Genomic DNA, 14,030 nt, shown 5'->3' on the forward strand with positions numbered 1-14,030 from the left:
CCGCCTCCCACCCGAGGAGATTAAGGGGAACTTTGAACCCTGTCCCCACGCCCTGATGGGGAGGATTAATCCGATTGTTTTAAAACCCTAGCCAGCCCCGGCGCCCCACTCCCCCCGCGTCCCGGGCTGCCCGCCCTCTTTTCCTCCATAGCCCGCTGGCCTTGTGGGGGGTGGGGGGGATCTTTGATCCATTTTACGGGCGGCAAATGGGATAGGCAGTGCCTTGGCCAGGGACCTGAGTCTTCCAGTGCCCTTTCCTGGACACCCCCACCCTCCTCCCACTTTGGAGTCCCAGCTCCGGAGGCCCACTTTATCCCGGAAGCCTTCTCTCTGCTTAGTGACTCACCACCCGGGAGTGGATCCTTTGCTCAGGGCCCTGGGCCGGGTTCGGGAGGGCACACACATGACAGCTTCTTTCTCCGACTCCTAAACTCTGCTGTCTGGGCTGGACCACTGTGGGGCCTGGGACAAGGCCATCCTGCAGCCTCCATTTCTCCACCTGCACTCCAGACACCAGACTCAGTGACCTGTGACAGCGCTCTGGGACTGAATCTCCTGGTGCCTGAGCGCTGTTCCCACTAACCTGGGTTCATCCTGAGGTGTCTGCCCAGCTTCCAAAGCCTTCTTCTTCAGATAAGAGCACCCTGGTTTTCTAGGGGGGACCCTGCCCAGCCACCTGCAGGCATATGTTATGCAGGGTGGCCCCCACCCTCCTAGCTCTTGGCCTGGCAATCAGCATTCTGCCCCATGGCTTGGAGAAAGGCACTCAGCCCTACAGGTGGGGAAGGGGCTGGTGACCTGGTGCTGCCAGAGCTACTGCCAACAGGGACCTCATCTAAGGGGGTGAAAACTTAAGGGCGATGTGGGGGTGGGGGTGGGCAGAGAGGTAGTCCTGGTGTCACAGAGCCCTGGGTTGAGTTTGAGGCTGGGTCCCCGTTGAATATGTCTGCTTGGCTTTTTGGCCTCAGGCTGCTTAGAATCTTCAAGTCCCCTCATGACTCTGAGTGCCCTCTAGACTTGGTGATCTGTTTGCTCGAAGCTGCAAAGTGGTTATTGCTGTCCCATGTTCCATATTCCTGCATTCAACACCTGCTCTCTGAGATAGCCTCAGGGTGCATCCTGAGTGACCAAGACTCAGCCCTGCCCCACAGGGCTTATGGCCTGGGAATGTGACCAGGTGATCTGTGCCTTGGGGAGGGGGATGTCACAGGGTCCCGGGCCCGGACATTCCCTGAGGAGGAGACACCAAGAGACGTGCAGGATGAGTTTGGAAATGACTAGTGAAGGGGCTGGAGGTGGAGGGATAGAAAGTGCCCCAAGCTGTTGGCCCTGAGACTGGTGAGGGCTCCCAGTCTCCCTTGAAAGAACAGCAAGGGGGGGGGGAGCAGAGAGGGCCCCGCAGAGCATTGTGGGCTGTCTGGATTCTAGCCCAGCAGCACAGAGGAGCCAGGCATGGATTGTAAGCAGGCGTGTAGTGCAGCCAGTTAGGGTTTTCTTAGGTCCCTCTGGCCTTGGTGGCTTCCCAGGGCTCTGCCACCTTGGGAAGAAAAGAATTCCTTGCTTAATTATGCAGTACTGCCACGAGGCCTCCTTGCCCTGGTCAGCTTTGTGGCAGGAGGAAGGAGACAGGTGGGATGCCCGTTTTGCAGATGTTTGTAGATGCAGTAAGATCCTGACTGTGGATGGGCTGGACCACTTAGAGAAGGCTTCCCAGGAGAGGGCCCCCAGCTGCAGATGAATAGAAATCACAAGAAAATGTGCTGAGAGGGATAGTAGGGGTAGAGGAGTACCAGAGAGGGAACAGCATGTGCAAAGGCACAGAGGCAGGAGGGAACACAGTGTACCTGGGAAACCCCTGAATCAGCATTTGAGTGTGAGGAATTGGAGTGTGTCTGCACATGTGTCAGTGTCTCTGAGGCTGCGAAGGTGCAGGCAAGGAGCAGCGAGAGGCCTCTGCATTGGGTGGGCTGGTGCTTGCAGGAGGTGGGTGGTGGAGGATGGGCAGAGGAGGCAGGGGAGACCACATGAAAGCCAAGGCTGTCAGATGGGGGAGGGTTAGCTGGTGGATAGAGGCGGGAGGTTAAACATGGAGAATAAACCTTGTGCTTATCTGCACTTCCTCTGGAAGGTTTATGAAAATGATGGCAAAGAATTTAAAAAGATATAAACACAAGAAATGAGACAACTGCCAATGAGAGGTCCAACACATTTTAGGAAGATAGAAACTGGCAGGACTCAGCAGAGAAGGGGAAGCAGCCACCTGCTTGCCTTCCTGGAGTGCCCAAGAAAAGCACCCATAAACCAGCAGAAACTGGTGAGGCCAGGTCTACACACTGCAGAAGGTAAGGACGGGTCTGATGACAACCATTGTGGTGGACAGACCCTGATGTGACCCTTATGATCCCCTGGCCTCTGATTTCACAGCCCTGTGTAATCCCTTCCCCTTGAGTGCAAGCAGGACCTATGACTTGCTTCTAACCAATAGACTATGGCATGGGTGATGGGATGTCACACCTCCATCTCAGAATACTGCAGGGAGAGACTCTCCTTGTGGGCAGGATGAGATAAGCAGCCTGTAGAGGAAGCCTGAGAGGCAAGGGACTGCATGTGGCTGCCAGCTGCCAGCCAGCAAGAAGGCAGAGTACTCAGTCACACAGCCACAAGGACAGAAATCCTGCCAGCAACCAACCAAATGAGCTTGGAAGCAGATTTTTTCCCCCAGCTGACCCTCCAGATGAACACACAGTGGGTGGCACCTTGATTGCAGCCATGTGAGACCCTGAGCAGAGGACCAGCTCAGCTAGGCCTCCAACCCCTGGGAACTGTGAAAGAATACATGTGTGTTGGGAGGGAGGGTCCAGCTCAGTGTTAGAGTGTGTGCTTAGCATGCACAAGGTCCTGAGTTTAATCCCCAGTACCTCCATTAAACAATACATAAAAAAAAAAAAAAACCTAATTGCCTCCTCCCCCAATTTTTTTTTTAATTAAAAAAAAAGACTATGTGTGTGTTGTTTTAAGTCTGTGGTCATTTGTTGCACAGCAGAGGAAACTGATACACTCCCAAGTTCTCCCACAGCTGCTCAGTTGTATAGGTCCACTTCCCAGGTTCCACCCTATCCCAGCAGGAAATAAGATGCATAATCTCTGGAGAGAGATTCCTAAATCAGGGCATCAGGCATGGCAGAGGCAGGAATGAGTATGGGGCTGAAAAAGGTTCTTGAGTATACCACAGCTTTCCCATCCTTCCCTGTCTTGCTCCTGGGATGCCAGTAACCAAGCATGTGTCCCTAGGCAGAAGATTGGAGGGGTCATCTGTGCCACCACTGGGAGATTCCTGATCACTCACTGCCTCTTGTTGTAAAGGCCATGTGACCCGTTATGGTGATGAAAAGAGTGGAAGTGACACGTTGCACTTTCCTGTGGTCTCACTATTGCTCTTTTCCCTCTGCCACAGAAAAGTGTGTCCTGGATGGAAGCAGCTCCTTCAGCCTAGGTCCCAGAATGAAAAGGACACACAGAGCAGAGCTGCAGCAACCTACAGACACAACATAACATGAAGAAGAAATAAACCTTTGCTGTAGTGTGTCCCTGAGATTGGGGGGGATGTTTGTTACCGCAGCATAACTTAGCAAAGCTGACTGGTACACCCAAGAAAGCTGTCTGGATACATGAAAACCCAGCAGGGACTCCTTCCACACAGAGAGATTCCAATTGGCTTGTCCAAGCTCCACCCTGGTGTGAGTGGCAGCCCAGGATTGCTGGGCACTAGAGAAAAACCTCCAATAAGAAGGACAGAGACCAAAACAAAGAGAGAAAAGGAAGTAGGATGAAAAGAGAGGATTCAGGGAGCAGAAGAAAGTGTCAAAATAAATCCTAATTCCTCAGAGAAGACATGAAACTAGAATGATGTTACCTGTTTTAATGGAGCAAAGAGCTTGTAGAAGTTTAAAAGACAATAGTCAAAATAAAGGGTGGGAGAAAATGTTAAGGAAACCCCCTAAAAAGCAGACCCTAAATGACAAAGAAATAGAAAAAAGGCAAAGATAAAACAACAAAGTTAGAGGATGAGCCCAGGAGTGCTAATTCCAAGAACAGGAATTCCAGAAGGAGAGCCCTGCAGTATACAGGTCCCCAGAGTGCTGAGGCCCACTGCCCCGGCCCTGTACGACAGTCTCACAAAGATCCTAAACAGTCCCAGAGAGGAAAAACAAGTCTCGTGGAAAGGACTGAGGGTTGGAGAGGCTATGGGTTTCTCAATGGCAGCACTAGGAGCTAAGACGGCAATGGAGAAATGTCTTCGAAATGTTTTTAAACTTGAAATTCTATACCTAGCTGAGCTATCACCAAGCATGAGGTTAGATGAAGACCTTTTCAGATGTGCAAGGATTTTACTAATCAACCTTTTATGCACCTTTTCTCAGAAAGCTGCTGGAGGATGTTCTCCAGAAAAACAAGGGAACAAGAAAGAGGAAGACATGGGATCTGGGAAACAGGGACCCAACCCAAGGGAGAGGCAAAGGAGAATCCCAGGTCAACAGTAGCTGTGCTGCAAGCTCAGAGAACAGCTAGCAAGGCTTATTGAGGAGGGATCTTCTGGGAGGCAAGCTGTGGGGCACGGGTGAGGACAGAATCTGTGATAGTAAATAGTATCAAGAGATTGTTGGAGCATTGGGAATACTTGGGGATGGATACAAAGGAAGCTATCAGTTATCAGTTGCTGCATAACAAATTGCCACAAATGTATCTTACTGTTACAATGGAAGTCTGGGCATGACTTAACTGGGTCCTCTGCTCAGGGCTTCACAAGGCTACACTCAAGGTGCTTGCTGGGACTGCAGGCCCATCTGAGGCTCACCTGGGGAAGGATCTACTTCCAAGCTCACTGAAGTTGTTGCTGGAATTCAGTTCCTTGCTGCATAGGACTGAGGGCTTCAGTTTCTTGCTACTATTGACCAGAAGCTGACCTCAGCGCTTAGAGGCCACATACAGTTCCTGGCCGCGGCTACACAACATGGCAGCCTACTTCTTCCAAGCCAATAAGAGCATAAGAGATGCTCGCATGATGGGCACTGCAATCTTACATCACATAATCACATACAGCCCATTTCCTTTACCACGTTCCATTGGTTAGAGTGAGTCACAGGTCGTGCCTGCACTCAAGGACAGGACATCTACAAAAGGGTGTGAGCACCAGGTGGTGGGGATCTTTGGGAGCTGTTTTTGTTTATTTTTGTTGTTGTTGTTTTTGGGGGGGCAGCAAAGTAATTAGGTTTATTTGTTTATTTATTTTAAAATTTAACTGGAGGCAGTGGGGATCAAACCCATGACCTCCTGCATGCTAAGCATGCGCTCTACCACTAAGCTTACCCTCCCTCCATTAATTTATTTTTTCATGGAGGCACTGGGGATTGAACCCAGGACCTCGTGCTTGCCAAGCATGTGCTCTACCACTGAGCTACCCTCCCCGCTAGGAGCCATTTTTGAAGCCTAAACAAAGCTAATTATTAACTTCATGAACAGCTAGAAGTTAAATCAGAAAGGACACAACCACAGTGCTTGACTCAGTAGCAAACAATGTTTCTATAATCATTATGATGAAACAGCTGAATATTGGTTTAAGGAAAAATTGTTACGTGTTGGTAATAAGAAGCGACCCAGGGAGAGCGTGTTGTGTGGGTGCGTTTCAGGGAGGGCTGTGAGAAAGCGGAAACCTTGTCTTCTGTCAGAGGAAGTCGATAGATAACAGCTCAAATTGGTAAATCAAGTAACAGCAGCACGAGTTTGTTATTTATAAACACGGAGATAAAATCCAGACGAAGAAGCCAAAAGAGTTGCCTGTGGTTGTTTCTGGGGAGGACTGGGGGTGGGGCAGTTCGGGAGGGGCTGCTGCTTTTCCTTACAGGCTTATTTATCTTTTAAAATTCTGTGCTTGTCATGTGCATATACTTTAAACTATGGCATTACTTCGATAAAAATACACATTAATTAATAGAGAAAGAGATAGAGGGGAGGAGAAACATCCTCAAGAGTGAACAGGGAAGTCCCCAGGCATCCTGAACAATCTTCTTACCCTGGAGGAAGGGGCTCCATGGATCCAGGGAATGGAAGCCCCTGAGAGCCCTTTACTGACGCATACAAGAGAGAATACGGTAACCGGAGGTTCCACAGGGAAAATACGGTAACTGCCTGGGGACTGGGAAACCGCGTGGCTGGGAAACCGCGTGGCTGGGAAGGTTTGGGAAGGTAGTGGTGAGGCCAGAATCAGGACCCCTCTCCTGGGGGCGGGTGGGGAGGGGCTTAAGCATTAGGCGCAGCGTGAGATGCCCCCACCCGATAGTCCCCTTCTCCCTAGACATTTCTCGGGAAAACCCTGGAGGCTCTGGTGAGGTTTTGTTTTGTTTTCAATTCAGTAGATTTTGTATAATTTGTTTTTATCTAAGTCGTAAATGCTTCTAGTAAAAACACTGGGAAGCACAAGATGTCTTGGAAAAGAACTGCCCAGCAGTGATGGCCACTGTCAGGCTATCTGGGTTCCCAAGCGTCCTTCCGGTTCCTGTTTGGTTTTTTGTTGGGGGGAGGGGTAATTTGGTTTAATTTATTTTTAGAGGAGGTGCTGGGGATTGAACCCAGGACCCTATGCTATGCATGCAAAGCATACACTCTACCACTGAGCTATCACCTCCAAACATTTCCTGTTGATGTCAATCTCTCTCCCTCATGCACAGGGGTCTCTCCTTCCACAACCATGGTCTTTACCCCCACTTTATTCATTTAGCTGCCAGTAGACAGGTGCACTTCCCACAAGACCCCCAGAGAGAGCTGTCTTCTTCCTTTCCCGGGTCCCTGTGCCAGCAGCCCCCTGACTTGGGCACCAAGTCCCCAAGTGCTAGGTGTTCAGGTCAGGTGTAGGATCTTGCTCTTATTAACTCAGCTGCCGATGGGACACCCCTGCACCCCTGCCAGGCTTTCTTTTGGCCCATTGCCTGGGAGTCTGAGCTTGGCTGGGAGCACCTGTCATGGGCCGGAGTCCCAGGGCCTCACAGCAGTGTGGCCTGAACATCTGAGGAGGGTCTGGTGTGAAGGAGGTGGGAGGAAAGGAACAGTGGTGAAGGGAGGAATGGGAGAGAGATGGAATCTGGGGGTGTCTGGCAACCACTCAGGGCACAGAGCCACAGCTGGGTGGCCCACTGGCTGTGTGGGGCTGGGGACTGGCTGAGACACTCCCTCCCCAGAGCATAGTGGCTTCATATGGCTTCACCACTTCCTCCTGCATGTACTTTAATGTGGCCTTGACAACTTGCTTAACTTCTCTGGGCCTCAGTTTCCTCATCTGCAAGATGAGAATGACAAGAGCACATCTGTCATAGGAGGGGAGGCAGAAGACAGTGGGAAGGAGTTGGGGGATGTTTCCAGAGGAGGAGTAACAAGGCTAGGCCATGAAGGAAAGAAAATCCTCACGAGTTTCTTTTACTTGCTTCACTCCGCTTTCTACATATGGAGGACCTTAACAATGTCTTTTATATGGGTTGTGCGTGTCAAAAGGGGTGTGTTGTCAGAGTTTTGGTCTAAAGTGCCTGTCCCTGTGGCTCCAGCCCCTCTTGTGGCAGGGCTGGCTCGCCTGGCCTCCAAGTCTCATTTTCCTCAATCAGATAATGGGCATGGCAGCCCCACCTTGGAGAGACATGGTCATAAACAGATAACCCTGCTTCATCCCCAGACCACCTGACCAAGGGTCCCTGCAGCCCAGGAATGGGCCAAGCCAAGTTTCCCTCTGCTCTTCTTGGGGCCAGTTTGGCCAAATCCCACCTGCTGTTCTGCTGGGGAGCTTGATTTTGGCACAGATGTATTTCTAGAGACAAGGAGTGTCACCAAGTCCAAGGCCCTGGGGGGTTTCTGGGCTCCTTCCTAGAGCTGCCCCTGGCCCTGGCCCCACCTCCCATAGTCATGGCTTGGGACTTGGAAGGGGAGGAAGTTCTGACCAAGGGGACAGGTCCCTAGAGGAAGTGTTGTTAAACAGTGGTAGAGTGTGGCCCGGCCCCTGGGCTTTCCCTGGCTCTAGAAAGAGGGTGGGGAGTAGCCAGAGTGTAGGGGTCTGAGGGCCGTGAGAGTACAAACAGTAGTCTGGGGACTGCTGGGGTCCTACTGCCTGGCCCCAGAGCTCCAGGTCAGGTGGAGTTCTCTTTCCAGGCACGGACCACACTCCCCACTCTTACTCTTGCCCAGAGTGAGGTCTGCTGAGTTCTAACACGGACCCCCACTTGCCCCACTTCGGGGACAGGCCTCCTGGAGCATGGAGTCCTGAGCTGGCTGCTCCACTGCAGCTGCAGGAAGGACTTTATTCCACCCAACACCCTGCACACACATATTCAATTACAGAAAGGAAAGAAAAGCTTGTGGGACAGAGCTTACCCTTACTAAGTACTCTGTCAAGTATCTCTTATTTAATTTTAAAAAATGTTTTATTCATAATTGTCCCAAACTGGAAACAGCCCAATTTTCCATCAGCCAGTGAATGGATAAGCAAATGTGGTATATCTGTAAAAAGGAATGCAGCTTCGCAATGAAAATGAACAAATCGCTGATACACACAGCACCCTGGATGCCTTTCACAGACATAAGAGTGAGTAAAAGGATCCTTGTACAATAAGTGCTTACCATCTAATTCCACTTCTGTGACGTCTAAACAGGTCAAGTGGATCTCGGTGACAGAAAGTGGATTTGTGGCTGCTGAAGTCTGAGGATTGACGGGGAAGGGGCACAAAGGAACATCGGGCGGCGGCGGAAATTGTCTATATCATGACTGATGCATGCATTGGCTAAAACTTACAAGACCGAGACTTAAAGTGGGCACATTGAACCATATGACTATTTTGCATAAAAGAAAGAAAATACTGGTTGTTCATACATTGATTGCATAGCCCACTAATAAATCGATGGCCCACCACTGGGGCTGCGCTGACATCTGTGGAGAAGAGGGGCAGGGAAATACAGAAATGTACAAGCAGGCCCGACCAAGCTGGCGAGCTGGAGAGATTGCTTTGGGAAAGGAGTTCCGAAGGGGAGCATAAGAGAACTTAAGCTGGAGAGATGGATGCAGGCAAGGGAATTGCAGGAGTGAAGAACCCAAGGTGAGAGGGTCACCAAGTCCTTGGAACTGGTGGCCCTTGTGGCCTGACTGCTCCGGAGGTGGGGTCTTTGTCTATTTTGTTCTGTGATGCAACCCCCGGTACCTGACCCATAGTAGATTTTCACTAAATGAGGAATAAGACATTCACTTAAAAAAAATGATGAATGAGAGAAGAATGAATGCTGGGAGTAAGGGAAGGTAGTGTCACGTGAGGCTGGGGCTGGGCTGGAGAGACTGTGAGGGACTCAAGGCCACCAAGAGCCCACTGGCTTTGTCCCCAGAGCACTGAGAAAGTGCCCCCTCAGCAAGCCTGGCAGAAGTCCAGCTGAACTAGATGAGTTCTGGGCAGTCACATGCCTCTCCTGATCCAATTGCTGTGCTCAGAAATGCCTCACATTGACTGGCTAAGGCTTGGTTCCTGATTAGTTCTATGAAGATTGACCCACCCTGGAGCTGGGGACCCACCCTCACCTCTGCAGCTACCTCCTCCTGTCCCTATCCCACCCTGGGTGGAGTGGACATTGTGAATGGCTGTGAGGTCCTCCATATGTAGAAAGCAGAATATAGCAAATAAAACTCACCAGCCCAGCTGTGAGTAGTCACCGCTATCTGTGTGGCACCCACTCACACCCCAGGTCTGTTACTCTGCACCCACAGCTTTGCTTTCTGGTTCTACAAGATGGGACCGTGTTGTACCCACCGATCTGCCACCTACTTTTGCATCAGTCATGACCCCATCAGCTTTTCATGCCTGACTCTGGCCTGGGCCTGGGAGTGCTCACAGGTATCCCCAGTTTTGAACACTGGGTACCCACATGGGCCAGAGAGAGAGCTCCCTGAGCCCACACTGCACCGGGGAGCCTAGGGGTGCCTCGACCCTCATGCCAGGTGTAGGTCTGCCCAGTGGCTCTTATTTCTTTGTTCTTCCAGCTCCACAAGGCTCCAGCTTCTCTCTCCCAAAGGCCCCTCTCCAGGAATAACAATAGCATTGATTGTGCCTGTGCTATGCACTGCCCTAAGGTTTGGCACACAGAACTCATTTAATTCCCTAAAATCGTAAGTTCTAGTACAGTCATCCCTATTTACACGTGAGGACACAGAATATGGAGTTATGACTCCCCAGTCGACAGCAAACACAGGGCAGGGTTGAATTCACACCTAGACTCCCTGCCCCGGTCCATGCTCCAATCACCAGGCTATCAGCCTCCTCCCATCAACTTGCTACGCAGCCAGTGGGTGTCCTGATGGCCCCATCTGACCACAGCACTCTGCCGACAACCCTCTCTTGGTTAGAAACACCATGTAATCCAGCAATTCCACTTCTAGACATAAGCCCCAATGAACTGAAAGCAGGGACATGAACAGATATGTCCCCATGTTCATAGCAGCATTATTCACAGTAGCCAAAAGGTGGGAAAAGCCCATGTCCATGGAAGAATTAATGGATAAATAACACGTGGTATATCCAGCCAATGGAATATATTCAGCCTTAAAAAGGAAGGAAATTCTGACAGATGATACTGCATATCTGAACCTTGAGAAAATATGCTGAGTGAAGGAAGCCAGTCCCAAAGGGCAAATCCTGTATGATCCCTCTTATGTGAGAGACCTAAAGTAGTCAAAATCGTAGAGACAGAAAGTAGAATGGTGGTTGTGGTTGCCAGGGGCTGGGGAAGGGGGCAACGGGGAGTGGTTTATGAACACAGTTTTAGTTTTGCAAGATGAGAAGGCTTCAGTGGATGGATGGTGGTGATGATTACACAATACTATGTGTTACTTAAGGCCGCTGAACCGCACACTTTAAGATGGTAAATTTTATGTATATTTTAATCACACATTTTACAAATAATTAAACAAGAAATGCTCCCTTGGCTCTGCAGTGCCCCCATGGCAGACCAGTTACATAATTTGTGGGGCCCAGTGTACAATGAAACTGCAGGGCCCCTGTTCAAAAATTAAGAATTTCAAATAGGCAACAGCTGAGTATTAAACTAAACATCATCTCTCCTGGGCAGGGACCCCCACCGGATGGCACACGTTGGATTTCAAGGGGCTGGCCTTCCCCCATGCCGCAGCCCAGCCCATCTCTCCCTGGGGTCCTCCTGTAACGGGGCTTTCTTTCGGCTTTGTTCCGGCGTCTGGGGCTTTGTCTATATTGTTCCCTCGGGTGAAATGCTCTTCCCAGAAGTTTCCTGCATCTTCAGATCCCAGCTCAGCTCTTCTTAATACCAAACTGGTAGTGGGTGTTGGCTGCTCAGTGAGGGTGGGGCCACTTCCGTCAGGTCCTCTTGCCGCCGCCCAGGCCCAGCCTGGGCCTGCCCAGACACGGGCTCCTAGGCCATTAGAGGAAGGAATCAACTCATCCAAGTCACCACGTTTTATTCAGAGTAATAGTGGGCAGCTGCTGCGTCCCAAGGCTCCCGGGCCTTCCCGCAACCCCCCCTGGAATCTCACCCATGTGACACTGGCGGGAATGGGCGCAGACAAGCGAGGGGCCTGCCCGAGGCCTGCCTGACGCCGGCCTGGGGGTGGGGATGCTCGCCAATATCCCCAGTTTTGAAACTCGGCGCCCACGTGCACCAGTGGCACGCCTGGGCTTGGCGGGGCGAGGCCTGCGGGGCTTTCGGGTCGGGCCCTCACTCCCCAGACGGGAAAATTCAGGGTCCCCGCCTTCGGGCAGGCTCGCAGGGCTTCTCCCTAACGGCGCGCCCATTTGCCGGGTCAGGAGACCGAGGCCCGGCCTGGAGGTGGCAGCGGGGGCGCGGATGTCCTCTGGGACGGGGCCTGGCCCGCGCTGTGCGCCCCGGGCGGGTGAGCGGGGGCGTCCTGCGCTGCGAAGGCGGCGCCAAGGCCTTCGGCAGCTTCTCCGCACGCCGGGCCCGGGTCCTCGCCCGCGCGGTGGAGAAATCCCGCCGGCGGCCCGAGGAGGAGGCGCGGCCGGGAACCGTAGTCATGGTGACCGCGGGAGACAAAGAACCGGCGCCGCCGGGCGACAGGGGCGGCAGAGGAGGCGCCGGCCCCGCGGGGGCCCCGCGGCCCAGCTGCCGCCCGAGCTCCGGCCTCGGGGTGGCCTTAGGCCAGTCTCGCTCTCTCTGGGCCTCAGTTTCCTTATCTGGACCGCGGGGCCCGAATCCAGGAGCTCCTCTAGCTTCTCGCTGGGTTTGGCTGTTTTCTTTCCTTTCACCTCCCCCCTAGGCAAAAGTAAATAAATCTGGAAGGTCCTCTAAGGGGGAACCTGGAGAGGGAGTGCTAAGTTCTGAGGAGGCCCAGCCTCCTCCATCAGAAGAGGAGGAGACCAAGGCCTGGGAGCAGGGAGGGGAGGTCCACGGGGCACACGGGAGGCCCAGGGCAGACCCTTCCAGCTTGGGGCCAGGCTGTGGGGAGCCAGGGAGTGACAGGGGTGATCCCCCTCTCTTAGCCTGGCCCTGCCTCAGCACCTGCTGCAACCCAAGGGTCCCAGCAGGACCAGGCACTATTGTTCTGGTGGCAGAGGCCCGTCACTCCAGTTCCTGGACCCTTGTGCCCTCCTGGTGGGTAGGCAAGGCCTCCTTCCTGAGAGCCCTGTTAGTCTGCAGTCACAGGCCGAGAGACACTGGTCATCCACTTTACCCCAAGCTGGGCCTCAGTTTCCCCATCTGTAGAAGGGGTGAGAGAGCTTTAGACTCCAGCCTCTCACAGCCCTAGGCTCTCTGAGGCCTTGTTCCAGTCACCATCGGCTGGCCTGAGGTGTGATAGAGCCCTGGGCCCCTCCAGGCTGGGTGTGCTGTCCTGGGCATCTGAGTAGTGTCTGCAGGTAGCTGGTGGTCTCCTTCTGTGCCCAGCCTCCTGGGTTAGACTCCAAGCCAGGGGCCAGGCCACAGTGAAGGTTGGGCCTGGCCTCTGCCCCACCACCAGAGCCCACAGACCCAGGACCAAGCACAGGAGGCCAGGGGCGGGGTCAGCAAGCTCCTCAGCAGCTGTGGGGCCTGAGCTTCATTCCTCACCTGGCCCTCTGAGGCAGTCTCAGTTCCTCTCAGTGTGTGTGCTGACTCTGACCAGTGGGGACGGGGATGGATGGAGAGGCCGTTTCTAATGAAGTAGGGAGGGGTGACAGGTCACTCTGGCGGGTCTTCAAAGAGGCTCAGCCAGTCCTGCTGGTCTAGCCCAGCCTCAGGGGACAGACGGGCGCAGTGAGGGCACCAGGACCCTCTGGAGGTGTGACATCCTCCCTCCCAGTGACCTAAGGCGAGCCCTGCCTGTGTTTTCTCACTAGGAAGCCGGACCTGGCCAACTGCAGCATGGTGTGGATAAACCGCATCAGAGTGGTGAGTGACCTCCTGTCCTGCAAACGCCCGTCCCCTGCAGCCCTGGGGCCTCCTCGAATCTGAGCCCTGAGCTTGCCGTCCTCTTTTTCCTTCACACCCTGGCTCCTTGAACCCTTCTTGGAGTGTCTGAGGCGCTGCCTGTGATTCCTCGGGGGCCCCCATGGACTGCAGCACCCCTACCCGGCTGAGAACAGGAGACTTGGAGAGATGGGGGTGGTTTGGCGGCAGCCCTGCCAGGAATCAGCCAGCCAATCAACAAATTGTAGCATTACCCAGCGCAAGGGGTGGGTGTGGGGAGGCAGGGAGGCCACACAGATGGAGGGATGGGAGGGTCCCTCTGTGTCCTACAGCCAAGTCCTTCCTGAAGTTCAGAGATCCTCAGTCCAATCTCTCTTGGATGGGGGGTTCCCTTCCCCATCAGGGCAGCCCTGGGATCCCCCCACCCCGCAAAACTCTGCCCCACGACTAAGGCCAGTCTCCCTGCACATACCTGGGCTAACATCCCTACGTGCTCTGGTCCCTGCTGCAAAGATGAAGATCTCGTCTTGGCATCAATTTTGTGGAGACTCAAGAAATGTTCCTGATGTGGTCCTGCCCAC

At 53.1% G+C, this 14,030-nt stretch overlaps 1 non-coding gene across 1 annotated transcript; it reads right to left on the reverse strand.

Moving 5' to 3' along the window:
* Positions 1-6,605: 6,605 nt before the first annotated feature.
* On the reverse strand, positions 6,606-6,683 carry TRNAA-UGC. Its single transcript is given in 2 exon segments — positions 6,606-6,641; positions 6,647-6,683. It is a non-coding gene; the product is annotated as a tRNA-Ala (tRNA).
* Positions 6,684-14,030: the final 7,347 nt, after the last annotated feature.

This window comes from Camelus ferus, chromosome 6 (assembly GCF_009834535.1).
Source record: "Camelus ferus isolate YT-003-E chromosome 6, BCGSAC_Cfer_1.0, whole genome shotgun sequence".
NCBI lineage: Eukaryota > Metazoa > Chordata > Mammalia > Artiodactyla > Camelidae > Camelus > Camelus ferus.